The 21,873-nt window shown below is 42.6% G+C and overlaps 1 pseudogene; it reads left to right on the top strand.

The window, feature by feature from the left end:
* The first annotated feature begins 275 nt into the window (after window positions 1-275).
* Window positions 276-2,140, top strand: LOC106573391 (V(D)J recombination-activating protein 1 pseudogene; annotated as a pseudogene).
* Window positions 2,141-21,873: the final 19,733 nt, after the last annotated feature.

Here is a 21,873-nt window from a genome sequence, read left to right on the forward strand (position 1 = left end):
TTTTACTGAAGATCTAAATGCCACTCAGAGTGCACATAGGGTGGCAGGTAGCCTAGCGGTTAGTGTTTGGCCAGTAACCAAAAGATCACTGGTTTGAATACCCGAGCTGACAACTTGAAACATCTGTCGATGTAGAGTAGAGTGGTTGTTAATCAGCAACAAGTTCTGAAATGTACTTTCACTCTGTTTAAGACATACAGTAATTAAAGATCAGAGAGACAGTATTTTGGTCTATGTAATATCGTAACGTTCCTGTGTGTGTGCAGGTATACAATATGTGGCGTCTCTGTGGAGTGGCCGTGAGGACAGCCAAAGGTCCAAAGCATGAGGTCCATGGGCTTCTGGATGAGGCCAGCAGGATTGCCCAATGGAGGATGGACTGCAAGGACACCAGCTGGCCAGAGGTCATCCTCAAGGTCTTCAAAGTGGACGTGGCAGGGGACATGGAGACCATCCAACCCCATCCTTCTGCCAGCGCTGCTGGACGCTGACCATGCAAGGAAGGGGCTTCTGCAGCTTCTCCAGGACCAATGTCCCTGAGTGGAGACCCCACACTACCCACTGCCCCCTTTGAAACCTCCCGACAGCGGAAAGGGAGGAAGAGGAGGAAGCCCCCTCGTGGAGTCCCAACGCCTAGCCAAGAGGACCAAGTGGGACATCCAGGACAATGCTGATATTGTTGGGTGAGACCCAGCTTCCAGAGAGCTCAGTGGATGAAGAGCATAACTGTCTGCCAGAAAGAGCACCTGATTGCTAGGCTGCTGACCGAGAACCTCCCTGTGGACTTCCTGAGCTCAGACACCTATCAGTTGTGTGAACACCTGCTGTCTGAGCCCGTCCAGTCCCCCTGAAGACACCTCTTCTGCCGCAGCTGCATCACTAAATACAACTGCTCTCTGGGCCCCCACTTCCCGGCTTGCACCGTGCCCTGCGCCCCTGTCAACCTCAGTGCCTCGGCTAAGGCCTTCCTTGGGGTGCTGCACTCCCTGCCACTCCTCAGAGAGAGCTGTGGGGAGCGGGTACAGCAAGACTCGTTCAGCGCCCACTGTCTGGATCACCAGCTGGAAGAAGAGGAGGGTGGCTGTAGGTCTCCAGAGAAGAGCCTGGACAACTTCCTGCCTGTCCACAAACAGGTAGGCCCCGAAAGCATCTCTCGTCGCTGACAAGGCGCCCCCAGAAGTACCGGCTGAGGGAAACGAACACCGATAGGCAGACAAACTGGCAGACGAACTGGAGGCCATGATGCAAGGTTTGAGTCTGGGCATTCTTTCTCTCAAACCCCCCTTCTCTTTATCCCCCTATCTCTGTCTCTCCCCTTTTCATTCTCTCTCTAATGCACAATAACAACTTTTGTCAAGAGTCTGTTAGGATCAAAACAACAGCAGCAATTGTATCTGCAAATTATACTGGCAACACAGTCCTACATTCTGCAGCCAATACATCCGTTTATGCCAGATTCACTGATTCACCCCGCTGTCCCCAGCATAACATTCATAACATTCGAGTTCTACAAGATCTTCCAGGATGAGATGGGGAGGTCTACCACAATGCCAACCCCAGTCAGCTGGAAGGCCACTCTGAGGAAAAAGATGAAGATGTGGAGGTGGTGTGTGAGCTGGTGCACTTAGCGGAGTGGCAGGAAGCCCTGAGGGAGCTGATGGTTCTTTACCTCCAGATGAAGCCTGTGTGGCGCTCCACCTGCCCGGCCAAGGAGTGCCCATACCAGCTCTGCCGGTATAACTTCAACTCCCAGCGCTTCATAGAGCTGCTCGCCACTGTCTTCAAGAACAGGTATGCCGGCAAGATCACCAACTACCTGCCCAAGACCTTGGCCCACGTGCCGGAGATCGTGGAGAGGGATGGCTCCATCTGTGCCTGGGCCAGCGAGGGGAATGAGTCTGGGAACAAGTTTTTCAGACGGTTAAGGAAGATGAACGTTCGCAAGTCCAAGGCCTTTGAGCTGGAGGACGTGCTGAAGCACCACCGGCTCTACAACTCCAAGTACCTGGAGAAGTTCATGGAGTCTCACAAAAACTCTGCTAAAGCCGTGTAGGCCACTATTGACCCTTTAGAGAGTCAGGAGACACAGGAGGATGCTGACAACTCAATAGATGTCCCAGACTTAGAAATATTGTTTTGATTTGACAGTTCTTTGGGACTTCATGGGTTATGGCAGGAATATGTCTTAGCCACAGCATGCCTGATTCTAGTCTGTTTTGTACTGTTCTGTTTCAAACGTAATATTTACTCTACAATATGAACTACAGTATATATGTATTAGTAGTGATGTAGGAGGAAGATACTTTATTCTCTAAAGACACAATATTTTTAAAAATCCCCCAAAATGTCTTTGATCCATAATTTACTTTGAGGAAATTTGAAAAGGCTTTCTACCTTATATTTCATTTTCATTCGTCATTTCCAAAAGGTGTCTGACTGTCCTTCTCAGACTTTGCAATTTATATTGGTGTTTTATATTTCTTAATTTTGAGTTAATAATTTGAGTGCAGAGATCAGACATCGCTTCCTCTCCTCTGCTTTTAGCAAGAAGATAGTTGGTGTTTTATCTCTGGGTGCCTGTGAAATATGAGACAGTTTATTGTATTGAATGGGTTATGACACATCCATGAATTTATCCAGAGAGGTTATATATGGGAGCAAATAAAAGCACTGTAATGGAGAGAGAATTGTGTTAAAGAGGCTCACATTTATGACCGCTGTATTAATTTATCTGCAGAGCTGGAGCAAAATGGAATCATGGAGACTTCGATTGTATTTGTTTCAGGGCTGCCTTCTGAAAATGTATTGCTTTAGAGCTTTATATTCGGGTCCCCAAGGGCCAACATGTGGGCCTAGGTGTCTTTGAAACCATTTGTATCTGTTTTAGCATTTGAGAAATGATACCACTCTTACCTTTTTTCATGAAATAAAAAATAAACTGCACGTTTCGTTGATCACATGAAGATGCTGTATGGTACACTACTAGGCCTAACACCCTTAAGCTTGCCTCAAGAAGTATTTAGATTATCTTTATTGAATCCTCACACGACTCTATGACTCTTCTGGGGCCTAGCACAGCCATTTACTTTAAAAGTAAACTGAGGGAAGCAAGAGACCATTGAGAGGAACTTGTGACAGGCAATAAAAAAATATACACTGCCAGTCAAAAGTTTGGACACACCTACTAATTCCAGGTTTTTTCTTTGGTTTTACTATTTTCTACATTGTAGAATAATAGTGAAGACATCAAAAATATGAAATTACACATATGGAATCATGTATTAACCAAAAAGTGTTAAACAAATCTAAATATATTTCATATTTGCGATTCTTCAAAGTAGCCACCCTTTACTGTGTATTTTTGATGCATTCAATGCTCTGATTCTATTTTACTGTCATTAATTTAACCATATGGTGTACATATTTTCATATGTAATATTTCATTCAACAGTTGTCACAGTCACACAATAAAATCATGTTTTACATGACAGTATGTTTAATTTATTTTCATTTATGGAATAGCATTTACTACATGAAGAATGATATGGTATATGGTTTGAGTGAATCTCATATCAGCAGTGTATTCAATCTGCTGTTTTGTCATGTTTCAAGAGTACATTTCAACTCAGGAATGTTGCCAAAACCCTTATTTGAATGAAAATAACAATATGTAGCATACTGCACATTTATTAACTGTTCATTTGTTTAATGTGTTTTTGATGGTTGTATTGACATTTTTATTGTTTGATGATTACTGAATTAATTGTATATATACACCTCTCTACAAAACTGTTCATGTACTGTAAATGTAGCAAAAATGTATTCAACTTTCCTGTAGTCCAAATATATTGTGATTATGTTATTGATAACTGAGCATATGTGTTGGTTTACAGATGGGAAATTAATATATAATTACTTCTGTGTGAACTGGTTAATAAAACAAGTTTTAATCATAACATATTTTTGGAATGGCCACAGTGTCACGGTTGTCGTAAGGGGAAGTGGACCAAAGTGCAGTGTGTGTCGTTCCACATTTTATTTTCACTGTGAAACTATGCAATACATATAAATAAACTGAATGACAAAAACAACAAACCATGACACCGAGGTGAAACATACACTGACTCAAAGATAATCTCCCACAAACCCAGGTGGAAAAACCCCTACTTAAGAATGATCTCCAATTAGAGACAACGAGGACCAGCTGTCTCTAATTGGAGATCATCCCAAACAAAACCCCAACATAGAAATACAAAACTAGAACCTGAACATAGAAATACAAAACATAGGAAAAAAAACCTGTCACACCCTGACCTACTCTACCCTAGAAAATAACATATTTCTATGGTCAGGACGTGACACACAGAAACATTCAACCACAGAAAATAAATGATCCTCCATTGGGTTAAATACAATTGTCCCAGTCCAGACAGTATGCACCTACCTTCCAAAGTCAATGTCGTTTAACAAAACTCATGCACTAAAAGCTTCCTCTGAAGACACAGCATAGCCATCAAGACTTAAAGGCAATGGGGTTCAAGTGAGGAGACTGAGACGGCCATCGCAAAATGTTTATTTTAACTATTTATTTGTGTATTTAGATTTGTGCTTGGGGTCATTGTCTTGCTGGAAAATCCACCTGCGGATCTGTCAGCCTCCTGGCAGAGGCAACCAGGATTTTGGCTGAAATGGGTTAGGGTTAATTTATTACTTGTTAAAACAAAATCTCTTTATCTGAGAAATTGTATTAGTATAAATTCTTTTTTCTGAGCATGTAATATAGCTTAGAATTTGTATGATTTATGTTATAGATTCTTATTTGCTCCTCTTTATCAAGGGGGCCAATACTTAAGGACCTGACTGTATGTTTATTAATCAATGAATAAATAAGTGTAATTCTGGTAATGGTCAGACATCACTCAAATAACCTTCTGAAGAAGTTCTTCTTGGAGGGGGTCATCTTCAGCATCATCGGGCCCTTCCTGTGTTGGGGCTTCATCCTCTTTAGGGGCAGCACCTGTTGTGGTCAGGCCTCCACGATCCAGGCAGAAGTACTTGCTGTTGCCCTGTGAGAGCCTCACCAGCAGGCTCTCAGTAAACTCCATACACTGGGCATGGACCCAGTGGCCTCTCTCCCCTTTAGAGCTGTAGACCATGGCTGGCTGCAGCAGCGCTGTGGAGTAGTAGGGGTCTCAGGTGTTGGGGTCCACCTGGCAGCCCAGGCAGCATTTAACCGTGTAGCCTGTCTGGGACTCGTCCTCCTCGTCCTCTTCGTTGTACGGGTCCCCCTCTCCCTTGCTGTTGTCCTCCAGCTCGTGGGGCTCGCGGCCGAAGTACAGCTTGGGCCGGTGGCCTATTCGACTGGGTGGGAGATCTGTCCGAGTGCCCTTGGGTGGGACGATTGACCCTGGTTGCTCTGGAAGGGAGTGTTGAGCGGCTTCACTGCAGGTAGATTGTATGTTTTCAAATTTAAAATACATTTAAAGGTAGCAGGAGTTTTTGGAGAAAGAGATGGCTCGCAGCTTGAGCTCCCCGCCCTTTAGGTGTACCTCGAAGAACCCTATCGGACAGGAGCGTTTGGGCCAGCCTTTCTGGCCGAACAGAAAGACGTCACCATCCAGCTGCAGCAGGGAGCTGCCATGCTGCAGGAGGCTGCCACAGTTCATTGGAGTCAGCGGTTGGAGGGACATGCTGATTGTGAAAAAGACAATTGTGTCAGTCTTAGTCAGCTGCTCTTTTGAGCTGAAGGCTTTTAAAACTGGGTTGTCTGACTCATTCTAATTCTATAGTCTGATTATCTGACAGAGTCGTAACATCGCAAGACTTCTGGGAATGTTTTTGAAGCAGACCAGGCCATGATTTGGGGTTTAAGAAGTCAATAACCACGTTTCCATCCACAGTTTGAGTAAAGCTATATATATATATATATATATATATATATTATATATATATATATATATATATATATATATATATACACTGCTCAAAAAAATCAAGGGAACACTTAAACAATACATCCTAGATCTGAATGAAAGAAATAATCTTATTAAATACTTTTTTCTTTACATAGTTGAATGTACTGACAACAAAATCACACAAAAATAATCAATGGAAATCCAATTTATCAACCCATGGAGGTCTGGATTTGGAGTCACACTCAAAATTAAAGTGGAAAACCACACTACAGGCTGATCCAACTTTGATGTAATGTCCTTAAAACAAGTCAAAATGAGGCTCAGTAGTGTGTGTGTCCTCCATGTGCCTGTATGACCTCCCTACAATGCCTGGGCATGCTCCTGATGAGGTGGTGGACGGTCTCCTGAGGGATCTCCTCCCAGACCTGGACTAAAGCATCCGCCAACTCCTGGACAGTCTGTGGTGCAACGTGGCGTTGGTGGATGGAGCGAAACATGATGTCCCAGATGTGCTCAATTGGATTCAGGTCTGGGGAACGGGCGGGCCAGTCCATAGCATCAATGCCTTCCTCTTGCAGGAACTGCTGACACACTCCAGCCACATGAGGTCTAGCATTGTCTTGCATTAGGAGGAACCCAGGGCCAACCGCACCAGCATATGGTCTCACAAGGGGTCTGAGGATCTCATCTCGGTACCTAATGGCAGTCAGGCTACCTCTGGCGAGCACATGGGGGGCTGTGCGGCCCCCCAAAGAAATGCCACCCCACACCATGACTGACCCACCGCCAAACCGGTCATGCTGGAGGATGTTGCAGGCAGCAGAACGTTCTCCACGGCGTCTCCAGACTCTGTCACGTCTGTCACGTGCTCAGTGTGAACCTGCTTTCATCTGTGAAGAGCACAGGGCGCCAGTGGCGAATTTGCCAATCTTGGTGTTCTCTGGCAAATGCCAAACGTCCTGCATGGTGTTGGGCTGTAAGCACAACCCCCACCTGTGGACGTCGGGCCCTCATACCACCCTCATGGAGTCTGTTTCTGACCGTTTGAGCAGACACATGCACATTTGTGGCCTGCTGGAGGTCATTTTGCAGGGCTCTGGCAGTGCTTCTCCTGCTCCTCCTTGCACAAAGGCGGAGGTAGCGGTCCTGCTGCTGGGTTGTTGCCCTACGGCCTCCTCCACGTCTCCTGATGTACTGGCCTGTCTCCTGGTAGCGCCTCCATGCTCTGGACACTACGCTGACAGACACAGCAAACCTTCTTGCCACAGCTCGCATTGATGTGCAATCCTGGATGAGCTGCACTACCTGAGCCACTTGTGTGGGTTGTAGACTCCGTCTCATGCTACCACTAGAGTGAAAGCACCGCCAGCATTCAAAAGTGACCAAAACATCAGCCAGGAAGCATAGGAACTGAGAAGTGGTCTGTGGTCCCCACCTGCAGAACCACTCCTTTATTGGGGGTGTCTTGCTAATTGCCTATAATTTCCACCTGTTGTCTATTCCATTTGCACAACAGCATGTGAAATTTATTGTCAATCAGTGTTGCTTCCTAAGTGGACAGTTTGATTTCACAGAAGTGTGATTGACTTGGAGTTACATTGTGTTGTTTAAGTGTTCCCTTTATTTTTTTGAGCAGTGTATATATATAAAAATGGAAACAGTATGTTTCGTTAAAAATGTATAAATGCCGAAAGATCATTTGTTCGGTCGACATGGTGGGATCTTTTTGTATCGGTAAAATGTGTTATTTTACATTTACATTTTACATTTTAGTCATTTAGCAAACGCTTTTATCCAGAGCGACTTACAGTCGTGAATACATACATTTCATACATTTCATTTTCTGTTATGTGAGAAATGGAGATGGAAATGCCTTTATGCACAAATATTGATATAACAACCATCATATTGAAGTAAACTTGGAGTCGCGATGACAAGGTGTGTAGTCCTACCAATATGACTCGGGAAAGCATGCAGTTTACCAGGCTACAGACAAAATCAGTAGAGTAGAGTTGAAAATGCAAGTCCGTTTTGTGGAAACACCATCGCTGGGAAAATGCGCATATTTTCTTTATGCACATTTTAGAATGTTTGCATGAAAATCTGTCTGCAATTGGATGAAAACCTAGCTAATGAGAGAGGTGAAAAATAATTTCTTAGTTGTACATTCTCTAAATCTAAAGGATTTTTGTTATCCAAGCCAATGTCGCAAGTAGTTGAACATGTTATTACTCCAACCTTGTGAAAGTGACAAAGTAAAAATTTCTGTCAAACATAACTTATCACCTCTCGAGTGGCACAGCGGTCTAAGGCACTGCATCACAGTGCTTGAGGTGTCACTACAGACCCGGGTTCAATCCCGGATGTGTTGCAACCGGCCGCAACCGGGAGACCCATGATGTGGCGCACAATTGGCCCAGCATTGTCCAGGTTATGGGAGGGTTTGGCTGGGATGTCCTTGTCCCATCGCGCTCTAGCGACTCCTTGTGGCGGGCCGGGCACATGTACGCTGACTTTGGTCGCCAGTTGTACGGTGTTTCCTCCGACATATTGGTGCGGCTGCCTTCCGGGTTAAGGGGGCAGCGTGTCAAGAAGCAGTGCGGCTTGGCAAGGTCGTGTTTCAGAAGACGCATGGCTCTCGACCTTCGCCTCTTCCGAGTCCATACAGGAGTTGCAGCGATGTCACAAGACTGTAATTACCAATTGGATATCACAAAATTGGGGAGAAAAAGGGGTAAAAACCCCATAACTTATCATTAAAGGAGTGCCTTTGATTTGCCGGCCTGCACATGCGCAGTTCGGTGCGAAATAACTTAGACTGGATGATGTGTTTCTGCGCATGAGCTTACGTAGACAACGTCAACATGACATCGCATAGAAGTCTGATCAGGGATTTCTATCTTCATACTGTACTGTCTTTGGTAATGTCATAGGACAACTTAAATGTTTCTCTCTCTCACTACCTCTGCCCTTAAGCAATTTGAATGTCTAGTCCTAAATGTGGGCCTTGGAAGTAATGCCCAACCTACGCTAGTGGGAATTTATTGCGCTCCCTCTGCCTCAACATGTCCTCTTAGCCAATTGTCCCTGAAAACTGAACTACACTAAACAAAAATATAAACGCAACATGCAAAGTGTTGGTCCCATGCTTCATTAGCTGAAATAAAAGACCCCACGCCTGACAGGTGTGGCATATCAAGAAGCTGATTAAACAGCATAATCATTACACAGGTGCACCTTGTGCTGGGGACAATAAAAGGCTACTCTAAAATGTGCAGTTTTGTCATACAACACTGTTACGTACGCCTCTTGGAGGAGGGAACGCAACACCCAGCTACTCTCAATTCCCCGTGGAGTGAAAGAGGTATGGGATTGCAGGTGCGGGTAGGGATGACAAAGGCAGATAATTTTACTGTTAACATGGAATTTATTCCTTCACACGGTAATATGGGGAAAAGGGGCTGGACGGAACCAAAGCAAAGAAAGTAAAAAGGTTAAAGAGCCACCTCTCCTTCCTACAACTTATCCTCCGAAACACAACCCAACCAAGCCGCACTGCCTCTTGACACAACGCACATCCAACCCGGAAGCCAGCCGCAACAATGTGTCGGAGGAAACACCGTACACCTAGTGACCTGGTCAGCGTACACTGCGCCCGGCCCGCCACAGGAGTCCCTAGTGCGTGATGAGACAAGGATATCCCTGCCGGCCAAACCCTCCCTAACCCGGATGATGCTGGGCCAATTGTGCGTCGCCCCATGGGCCTCCCGACCGCGGCCGGCTGTTGCAGAGCCTGGGCTCGAACCCAGAATCTCTAGTGGCACAGCTAGCACCTCATAAGTCTAAAGCCAATGGATTTTTTGCTAATGAGTTCAGTGAACCTTGTCCCGTTGCCTGCATAAGAGATGCAAAGCTACCTAAATCTCACCCTCACATTGTTACAAAGAGAAATTATAGGAATTTCAATGAGCAACAATTCTTGTCTGATCTGGTATTGTGTGAATGGGGTATTGTGTCTGATACTGTATCTTTGACTCAGATCAGGCCCTAAATCGTTTTACTTCTTTTCTCAACTCTATTGCAGATAAGCATGCTCTTAAAAAAACTAAGGGTAAGAGATAGAGATAATCCCTGGTTCACGCATGAACTATCAGAGAAACTTCCGGAAAGAAATGCTTAGCTTGGACTAAGGCTAGTCTGACTGGCAGTCCTTTGCTTCTCCCAGTACTTGATTACGGTGATATAATCTAAATGCATGCAGCAGCCTCTGCTTTAAAACCTTTAGATTCAGTGTATCATTCAGCACTGCCTTTTAATACTGGGGACAATTTTCGTACACATCACTGCATTTTGTATAGTTCCATTGGCTCGGGGTCTCTGACTACCGGAAAGGCCAAGCATTGGCTACTTTTTGTATATAAAGTGGTTCATCAGAGACTCCCCCACTACCTCAGCTCATGCATTAACTGGAGATCCAGGAAGGTATCCATTGGACAGTTTAGATTGAGTTTAAGGGAGGTGATATGTGAGAGTTGTGTTTGTTTTGATTAATCTTGTTGTATTTTCTGTACTGTTATTATTTGTTGTAGGTTCATGTTCACAGGGCTCCCTTTGCAAATGAGACCCTGGTCTCAATGGTGACCCACGATGTATAAACAAAAGTTAAATAAATATAGATTCTATTAAATTGCTAGAGGGGCTATGCCTTAAACCCTCAAAGTTCCAGAATGGGGTGAAAATGACTTCAATATTGGTCAGGGAGAAATCCAAACCAGTCTAATTGGAATGCATGGCAAGAGAAGCATAATCCTTTTTACTTATGCAGGGAAAATACAAGTAAGGCATGTGATATATCAGAAATTGTGTAATATTTATTGTCAACCTAAGATATTGTCATATAATTATAAATATACTATATACAGGTTTTATACCAATTGTATGTATATATATAGCCTCTAATATACATGTAAACAGACCATATTAATGTCAGATTTCTTTCTTTGGAAAGCTGTGAGTGCAATTATATGATACAATATCAGCACATTTACAACCTATCATTAACTGATTCTAGCCAGGGTATGGCTGTGGATTGACTGCATTGTTTAAATGGAATGTTGGCATATTGGCAGTTAATTTGAAACATGTAAGTAATCATTCCTCTAACATTGGCTGGCTAGCTAGCTAACATACACTACAGTGCAGATACATTCTTCAAATTCATTATTTGACACTATCCTATCACAGCACTGGAAAACCATGGTTGGCTAACTCCCTGACCAATATGGCTTACCTTTATTGCATCATATGAAAGTTCATGTCCAGCGTTCTGTTGTTAACTCTTTACTTGTGTTATAATTTTGTCAACAATAAACATACTTATTTTATACAAGTGTTAGCCTTGATTGTATTAGCATCTGTGGTAGCCTGCTGTGGCCATGTTTGGTTGGCTATTCTACTTGGAAGGTAGCTAGCTAGCTAATGTTAGTCATCTGTGTGTCTCTGATGTGCAGAGCTATAAAGTTAGCTAGCTACAATAAATACAGCAAGCGTTCCGCTACATTCAATCCCTTTAGGTACCATTGAAATGTCTTGCTCATTGCTCATTTAGACAGCAATAAATGCTAGCTGTCTTCTAGCTGATGCTAATCATGGCTATGACTCCAATGTGAAACGAATGTCTATATATATATATATATATATATATATATATATATATATATATATATATATATATATGTGGCTAGCTAACGTTATATAGACAATGCATAATGTCTACAGACATTGGAGTTAGCTAGCTATAATCTTAGCTACTACAATCAGTGTCAAATCTTGCAAAAAAAGGTTATACAGACAATCAATGTATATAGATATTTCTTCATAGCTAGCTTCTACAATCAGTGTCAAATCTCCCATTGAAATCAGAATTTCAGCATTGCTTACCTGCTCAGGTAGCTAGCTACTGTCTGAGCTTCACGAGGCACTTGAATATTTGGCTCCAATGTTATTGAATGTTGTAATAAGTTAGGCAATAGGCTTTGTGTAGCTTTAAGCTATGTAGACAGACAGTGGTTGACAGAGCTTGTGGTGCTTGATTGACTCAGATAAGTTTCAGATCTTGAGGTTAACTGTCTGTGACCACCGCTGACAGGCAGGTGTGCATGCGTACATGATTTCAGCTGTGAAATGTCCCGTGTAGTTTCTGGTATCACATGTTGAAATTTTGCATCCCCATGTCACATTTATTTAACATGAGATCGTGTTCTCACATGTGCTCACGTTGTCACGTGTAGTTTCATGTTATCACATGTTGCTTCACATGTTGTCACATGTTATCACATTAACTTCATATAAAATCACATGTAATCACACAAGATCACACGTGTTCCCGTGTTCACATGTGGAATTCATTTGTTTTCTTCCATAAGGGACACCACAAACACTCAATTGTTTAGTCCAGATGTTGTTGTTTAGTTGTCAGATGTTGTTGTTCAGTTGAGAAAGGCCAGTTAATGGAACGTAAAATAATAAACATTTCATGATTTGTATTATTATTTTATTATTTCTCCTGCACAAAATGTTAAACATGCCAATGTTGTTCTCATGTTCTCAGTAAAGGCTTCCAATATTTCGTTGCATGTCATGATTTATGCATTTTTTCAAGCTGTTACATTTCACCCCAAGCCCTGTTACAACTGACCTGTGAGGTAGGGTAAATTATAATTTCACTCCTTATATTTGAGACAAAGTCAAAACTGCTAAAAGTGTTATAACCATCCCCGGTCTCCCCTATTTACTTCACCGGCCCTCCCCATAACTTCTATGTACAAATAAGAGAGCAGGTGTCACGACTTCCTCCGAAGTCGGTCCCTCTCCTTGTTCGGGCGACGTTCGGCGGTTGACGTCACCGGTCTTCTAGCTATCGCCGATCCACCTTTCATTTTCCATTTGTTTTGTCTTCCCACACACCTGGTTTCAATTCCATCAATTACATGTTGTGGATTTAACCCTCTGTTCCCCCCATGTCCTTGTCCGGTATTGTTTATTGTGCTTGTGCACGTTATGTCTGGTGTGCGTCGGGTTTTGTACCCATTTATTGATTGTTCTGTTTTCCGGTGGTTTCTATTATTAAACTGCGCCGTTGGAAACACAGTTTTTGCTCTCCTGCGTCTAACTTCTCTGCCGCCAGTACGCACCCCTTACAGCAGGTCTGGAATCAGTGTGGCAGGATATGATGATTACACAGAAGGATCACCAAGCTTTTACGTGATGGTCTTTCTGGGAGGCAGGAGGAATAATGAGGAGGCAACTTGATTTAACGCTGATAGCTTTTAATATAATATTTACGGTGCCAACAGTGAAACAATTAGGTACCGGATCCGGACAACAAACTAAGTTAAATCTGAGAGGTGCCTGCTCAAATTATGAACTGGTGGGCTCCCACTGCAATAACAATGAGCAGGTAGTACAATTACAGTTCATGTAATAACAGTTGAAGAACAATGATTATGTTAAATGATTTCAGAACGTTAATTTGAACCATAGGTAGGTTGTTTACAGTAGAGTTTGTTTCTCTGCAAAGAAAGGTTTTCTTGTACATTTGCTTCAGTGTTCTTATTGTTCTGGTGATATAAACTTGAATAAACAAAGTTAGCCTTGAAGACAATCTGTTTATGAGTTAATGGGAATACTAGTCCTTTATACTGTTGCAACTGTAGTGCACCAAACTTTCTATTCTCTCTCTTCAGCTCATCCTCTCTGTTCAATCACATACCTCTGCTGAGTTAGCCCAGGTCTCAGCTGTGGACTCCTCACAGTGGCAGTGTAAAAGCTGGCTTTGTTACACTGAGTCACAGACATACAGCCAGGTTTTATTTGGCAAACCTCTCAAATCTAAGTGAAGGTGGGCATTAGCTCTTTATCTTGCTCTGTGTGTGTGGGTGTGTGTGTGTGTGTGTGTGTGTGTGTGTGTGTGTGTGTGTGTGTGTGTGTGTGTGTGTGTGTGTGTGTGTGTGTGTGTGTGTGTGTGTGTGTGTCTGTCATTGCAGCTGCGGATCATTAAGGGGCATCATTGTATGTATCCCATTTTGTCAGTGAGCCCTACAAAACCATGATCTGGAGAACCATCCATCATTATCCCCTCTGTGAACAGTTTGGCATTTCCCACCACACAGTTGAGTGTCAGGCGTGCAGTACCATGTGCAGTCAGTGGGACTGTGATACATGTCCTCTCACAGTACACTTCACCTGATGCATGACTCACATATTAAACTGTCTTTATTTCCTTTTATTCCTAGTTCTGCTCAACCTTTTCTATTAAACCTAACCACTTCTAGTGTATTCTCCAGGAGGAGAGAGAGAAGCACACACACAAGCATGCACACACTCACACACACACACACACACACACACACACACACACACACACACACACACACACACACACACACACACACACACACACACACACACACACACACACACACACACACACACGTCTGCCACTGATTAGCATAATGTTTTTGTGTTTTTTGGAGGGGCTGAGAGAAGGTAGTTTGCAAAACAAAGGCTGAAACCACGATTGTCTGGAAGAACGTTAGAACTTAAAAACAAACAAGCAGCGGAACACCTGTGTCTCTCTCTGAGCTGTTGCTTGAAGTGGCAAGGAGGGTGGGGAGGGGTGGAGGAAAGGAGAATCTATTTACGCTACAGCACCAGAAACAGGAAATAAAGCATTCCTCTAACAGCTAAATTAGCACTGTGGAAATGTTTTTTTCCATGAGTTAAGATTATAGGCATCCAAATCAGCACTGAATAACAAACCTGCTTAGTCAGTCAGTCCCTTACCAACACATTTCTGTTGAAGGTATGCTTTATGCTACTGCTGGGTATGTGCAGTGCTGTGCAGGGCTGTGTATGGGAGGCTCAGCAGTGAGCCATGGACCCCGAGCTGTGCAGCGATTTGCAGTGTATAATTGATATCTAGAACAGAGTAATTAGAAAGTGCTCCAGCACCTGTTTCTGACCCCGTTATAATGTTTCACTACCTGACGAGTCCTCCCCTGCAGGACTCCGGTTTTGACAAATGGGTGCAGTGAGAGTGGTGATGTTCTGCCGATCATAATTACTGCAATGTTTATCACTGTTTAATGTAATGCTAATCACTCCCCCTGTAGTGATTGAAATTAAGCAGAACAGAGTCGGCAACGGGATATTTCAGGGTAATTCCACCTGGGTCCGGCTAATATGGCCATCATGATGCTGTACTCATAATCCTCTTTGCGACAAGTGAGCCTTCGATACTGCTGCAGCTCCGCTCTCTCCTATATAATCAGCCCCTATCCCTCTCTGTTCTCCATCACTGCTCATTTCTATCCATTTCTTTCTGACCTTTTCCCTCTTTTCACCACTCTCACTTTACCTTATCTCTAATCTCTGTCTACATCTCTGTCTCTGGTTCACACCCCCCCCCCACCCCCTCCTGGAGGCCCTCAATCATTTTTGTAGCCCCACAGAACAGATCTAAGACCAGTTCCTGTGTTCCTTCAAACATCTGACTCCAGGGTCAGTCCCCTTCACATACCTGACTCCAGGTCAGTCTCCTTCAAACACCTGCTGACTCGTGGTCAGTCTCACAGTCTTCACACACCTGACTTTAATTTTAAATTTCCATTGTTGTCAATGAGGAATTTTCCAATTCAATTGAAAACTGAATTGACCCCAAGCCTGATTTCACAGGCCCACAGGTTGTGACTTAAGATCATGTAGGGCAGATACCTTACAGTAGTGTATTAAGTTGATATGCAGACAGCTGTTTTCTCCTTAAAGGGAGTACTAGGAGTGGACAAACAAGCTGCCCTCCGGACCCAGTCATCTCTCTGGGGAGATGGAGAGATCAGGGGACAGCAGGCAAAGGAAGAGGGATGGAGAGGTGGATGCTTCGTAAACAACAGGTGTGGACTAACAGTGAAATGCTTACTTGAGGGCCCTTCCCAACAATGGAGAGACAAAGAAATTAGAAAATGAATAGAAAAGTAAAACACATAATAATAAAAGTAATAATAGATACACAATGGGCAGCTGGGAGGAAGTGCTCTTATTCTCCATGGACTTTACAGTGTCTCAAAACTTTTGGAATTAGTGCTACATGATGCAAATTTCTGTTTGATAAAGCTAGCCTTAGCTTTCATAACTGACTGTGTATATTGGGTCCTGGCTTCCCTGAAAAGTTGCATATCGCTGTGGCTATTCGATGCTCATGCAGAGCGCCACAGGATGTTTTTGTGCTGGTCACGGGCAGTCAAGTCTGGGGTGAACCAAGGGCTATATCTGTTCTTAGTTCTACATTTTTTGAATGGGGCATGCTTATTTAAGATGGTGAGGAAAGCACTTTTAAAGAGCAACCAGGCATCCTCTATTGACGGGATGAGGTCAATATCCTTCCAGGATACCTGGGCCAGGTCGATTAGAAAGGCCTGCTTGCTGAAGTGTTTTAGGGAGCGTTTGGCGATGATGAGGGGTGGTCGTTTGACCGCGAACCCATTACACACACAGGCAATGAGGCAGTGATCGCTGAGATCCTGTTTGAAGACAGCAGAGGTGTATTTATAGGGCAAGTTGGTCAGGATGATATCTAAGAGAGTGCCCATGGTTACAGATTTAGGGTTGTACCTGGTAGGTTCATTGATCATTTGTGTGAGATTGAGGGCATCTAGCTTAGATTGTAGGACGGCCGGGGTGTTAAGTATATCCCAGTTTAGGTCACCTAACAGTACGAACTCTGAAGATAGATAGGGGGCAATCAATTCACATATGGTGTCCAGGGCACAGCTGGGGGCTGAGGGGGGTCTATACGAAGTGGCAAAGGTGAGAGACTTGTTTCTGGAAAGATGGATTTTTAAAAGTAGAATTGTTTGGGTACAGACCTGAATTGTTTGGGCACAGACCTGGATAGTATGACAGAACTCTGCAAGCTGTCTCTGCAGTAGATTGCAACTCCGCCCCCTTTGGCAGTTCTATCTTGTCAGAAAATGTTGTAGTTGGGGATGGAAATTTCAGGATTTTTGGTGGCCTTCTTAAGCCAGGATTCAGACACGGCTAGGACATCAGGGTTGCCAGAGTGTGCTAAAGCAGTGAATAAAACACACTTAGGGAGGAGGCTTCTAATGTTAACATGCATGAAACCAAGGCTTTTATGGTTACAGAAGTCAACAAATGAGAGTGCCTGGGGAATGGGAGTGGTGCTTGGGGCTGCAGGGCCTGGGTTAACCTCTACATCACAAGAGGAACAGAGGAACATTAATGATAGTCAAGTCACGACATTGTCTCCCTGGCTACAAGTCCAAGGTGCTGACACCCACAAATATCTGACAGTGAACTCCCACCTGGATAAGCATGTATAATTATCAATGTGCGCTGGGAGTAAAATCAGGTGGAGAAGAGGTGAGAGGGGAGTGTAGTGGAAGGCGGCTCGACTGTATCTCTATGACACGGAGCACATCGTAATTGCCTTTACAGCAGGATCGATGACCGCTCAGTATTTGGCATCTGAATGAATCTGACTGTCAGTGATGATGGCTTTTACACTTCTGCTGTCATGTGTTTTAGTCATTTCTGAGAAGACCATATGCAAGGTATCTATCTCCGAGACATTAAACCTTATCGTAGCTGTGGCCTCCAGGTTATGTTCGTCATAAGAGACAAACTTGGTCATTTTTGTCATTCTCAAACTTGGTCTTTAACTTGTATAAGTAACAATCTGACTTTGTCATCTGAATAGACTACACAAGATGGTGTCCCTTCACCCACTCATGCTTCATCTTACATCTGTACTAGGGTTGCAAAGCTACCGGTAATTTAACAAAGTTATCTGAACATTTTGTAATTAATAGGTAATTTATGGCAATCTATGTTATCTTTGGTAATTTATACTTCAATAATTATTTTTTATCTATGTCCATATTGCCCATGAATTTGTAATTGATAGACCATATGGTTCAAGAGAATATAGCCTAATTAATGAAAAAAGAATCTGCATTATTTTAAATTAACTCTGTAACAATTTTATTTTTCACAACTGTCACCAGTTTGGCTTCAAAACATTAAGAACAAAGACAGAGTGACATAGTAAATAAATAAAAGTGTGTAAAATATAATTGATATTACATGCTGAAACCCTCATATAAAACACCAATTGTATTCACTAAGTTGATGGTTTATGATTAGGAGCATGTTTTACTGCTTTGTCATTCACATATTTTTTTATCATCTTATTTGAATATTGAATGTATTTTACATGTGATAAGGTCACACAGAGGGCCAAAGATAATTACATAAACATGATAATCTGAAGTACCCAAAAAGGTACAGAATTCTGGTACTTTACTGGTAAACTTAGAAAGTTTCCAGTAATATACCCTGCCTTTGCAACCCTAATCTCTACTTTTCGGCTTCCTCATTTCCTCCTTATCCTCCCCACTTTCCTTCTCGTCTCCCTCCCCCCTCCATCCTCCCATCCCAGAGAGTGACTTTCACAGTGAGAGTAATTAGCTGTTTAATTAAGATCAACACTGTCCATGTGGCTGCCAAGCAAAGCCAAGTAGGAGAGTGGCAATATTTAATGGTCTCTGCTCTTCTCTAATTGATTAAAATTCCCTTTTATGAACGCACAGGGACACATAATCGTATACACCCTCTCTTTGACAGCTGTCTAGTCTAGGCCTGTCCTTTTCAGTCTGATCGCTCTCCATTGCCCTGATGTCTTTGTCAGGGTCACATTATCATCAGGAGCATTTTGGGTCCTGCTATTTGGGGTCTCTCTCTCTCTCTCTTTCTGAATATAGCTGACCAAGGCCTTTTAATACAAATAAAGATCTTCCACCCCTAAGATGTCTTTCATATGCCTGCCATCCAACCATCCCTCACCTTTTGTCTGTGACCCTTTCTCCCATGCTGCTGTTGATTCCTCCTGCTGCGTGCTGCATTATCTGTATTCTGAAGAAACTGTCAGAGGAAACATGAGTATTTGACACAGTTCATAGTGTGGCTCTGTATTTGAAAGCTGGCTCATATGTTGTCTCTCAAGGGGTCCTGTTTAGATAAATAATACAAATTAGGTGGGAGCAATTACGGTTAAGTGACTTGCTCAAGGGCACATCAGCAGATTTTTGGCCTTGACAGCCTGGGGATTTGTACTAGTGACCTTTTGTTTACATCCTCACTCTAACCACTAGACTACTGGCCACCATATAGTCTTAGAGAAAAAGATGCTATCTAGCACCTAAAAGGGTTATTCGGCTGTCCCCATAGCATAACCCTTTGAAGAACAATTTTTGGTTCCAGGTAGAACCTTTTTAGTTCCAGGTAGAACCCTTTTGGGTTTCATGTAAAACACTTTCCACAGAGGGTTCTACATGGAACCCAAAAGGGTTCTTTGAGGAACCTAAAAGGGTTCTCCCTGGAACCAAAAAGGGTTTCTCAAAGGGCCATCCTATTGCGGCAGCCGAAGAATCCTTTCAGAACCCTTTTTTTGTAAGAGTGTAGAGGACAGAGAGAAGGGGGAAAATAAAATGTGATGACAGATAATGAATACAATTATGGCAGTGACTGCCCATTACTGCTTATAATTTTTTAACCATAATTTATTTACATCAATTTACTTTAATAAGATATTTCAGTTGTTGTGTATATTACATTTGTTTTATTTGATATTGTTTCATTAAATCATCAAATCAAATCAAATGTTATTGGTCACATACACATGGTTAGCAGATGTTAATGCGAGTGTAGCGAAATGCTTGTGCTTCTAGTTCTGACAATGCAGTAATATCTAACAAGTAATCTAACAAATTCATAACAACTACCTTATACACACAAATGTAAAGGTTTAAATAAGAATATGTACATATAAATACATGGATGAGTGTAACGCGGGTCATATAAAGGGGACCAAGGCGCAGCGTGTAGAGTACTCATTTCTTGACTTTAATGGAGACACTTAAACAAAACGACAGCCTACAGTTCCGTCAGGTACACTTGACAAAACGGAAAACAACTACCCACAAAAACCCCTACTTAAATATGATCTCCAATCAGAGGCAACGAGGATCAGCTGCCTCCAATTGGAGATCAACCCCAACATAGAAATAGAAAACCTAGAACTCAAACATAGAAATAGAAAACATAGAAAAACACAAAACACCCCCTGTCACACCCTGACCTACTCTACTATAGAAAATGACATCTTACTAGGGTCAGGACGTGACAATGAGTGATTGCTGTGAGGCATAGGCAAGAAGCAGTAGATGGTTTAGAATACATATGAGATGAGTAATGTAGGACATGTAAACATTATTAAAGTGGTGTTATTTAAAGTGACTAGTGATACCTTTATTACTAGTGATACCTTTAAGTCAATTTATTAAAGAGGCCAGAGATGTGAGCCTGTATGTTGGCAGCAGCCTCTCTATGTTAGTGATGATTAACAGTCTGATGGCGTTGATGGCCTTCTGTTTCCTAAAGTCCACGATCATCTCCTTTGTTTTGTTGACGTTGAGTGATGAACAAAACTTTCCGAAGATTAGGAGTCATGCTCAGAAGATGTTTGTACTGTTTAGGTCAACCTATGCATGTGAACAGACACAGCCTTACTCCATGGGCCTTCTCCGGCCATAACCTGCTCCCATGTCCATCTCTCCCGATTGTCCAAATCACAATTCCTCTGCTCCTTCCTCTGCTGCTTGGTCCTGGTTTGGTGGGAGATTCTGTCACGGCTTTCTTCGTCGGAGGACGATATAGCGAAATCGTCGTCTGAAAAGGTGGACCAATATGCAGCAGAGTTGGTGTTCATTTTCTTAATTTATTAAAGATACGTTGAACACGAAAAACAAGAAAACAATAAGCACGACCAATGACAGTTTTGCAGGCTCACAAAAACACGCAATGCAAAAACAATCTCCCACAAATACAAGACAAACACACCCAACTAATATAGGACTTCCAATCAAAGGCAACACCAAACAGCTGCCTTCAATTGGAAGTCCACCCCAATTAACTCAACATAGAAACACACTCACTAGACTACACATAGAAATACATAAACATAGACCATAACTCAAAACCCGGAAATAATATATCAAACGCCCTCCTAACTAACACACCACCCTGAACCACATAAAACAAATAACCTCTGCCACGTCCTGACCAAACTACAATAACAAGTAACCCTTATACTGGCCAGGACGTGACAATATGACTATTTTACACCATTTTAAAGACAAGACTCTCCTTTATCTAACCACATTGTCCGATTTCAAAAAGGCTTTACAACGAAAGCAAAACATTAGATTATGTCAGAAGAGTATCCAGCCAGAAATAATCACACACCCATTTTTCAAGCTAGCATATAATGTCACAAAAACCAAAACCACAGCTAAATGCAGCACTAACCTTTGATGATCTTCATCAGATGACACTCCTAGGACATTATGTTATACAATACATGCATGTTTTGTTCAATCAAGTTCATATTTATATCAAAAACCAGCTTTTCACATTAGCATATTTTGTTCAGAACTAGCATACCCACAATTTACTAAATTACTCACAATAAACGTTCACAAAAAACATAACAATTATTTTAAGAATTATAGATACAGAACTCCTTTATGCAATCGCGGTGTCCGATTTTAAAATAGCTTTTTGGTGAAAGCACATTTTGCAATATTCTGAGTAGATAGCCCGGCCATCACGGCTAGCTATTTTGACACCCACCAAGTTTGGCCCTCACCAAACTCAGATTTACTATAAGAAAAATTGGATTACCTTTGCTGTTCTTCGTCAGAATGCACTCCCAGGACTTCTACTTCAACACCCAATGTTGTTTTGGTTCCAAATAATCCATAGTTATATCCAAATAGCTCAATTTTGTTCGTACGTTCAAATCACTATCCGAAGGGTGACG

Source organism: Salmo salar, chromosome 16 (assembly GCF_965601325.2).
Source record: "Salmo salar chromosome 16, fSalSal1, whole genome shotgun sequence".
NCBI lineage: Eukaryota > Metazoa > Chordata > Actinopteri > Salmoniformes > Salmonidae > Salmo > Salmo salar.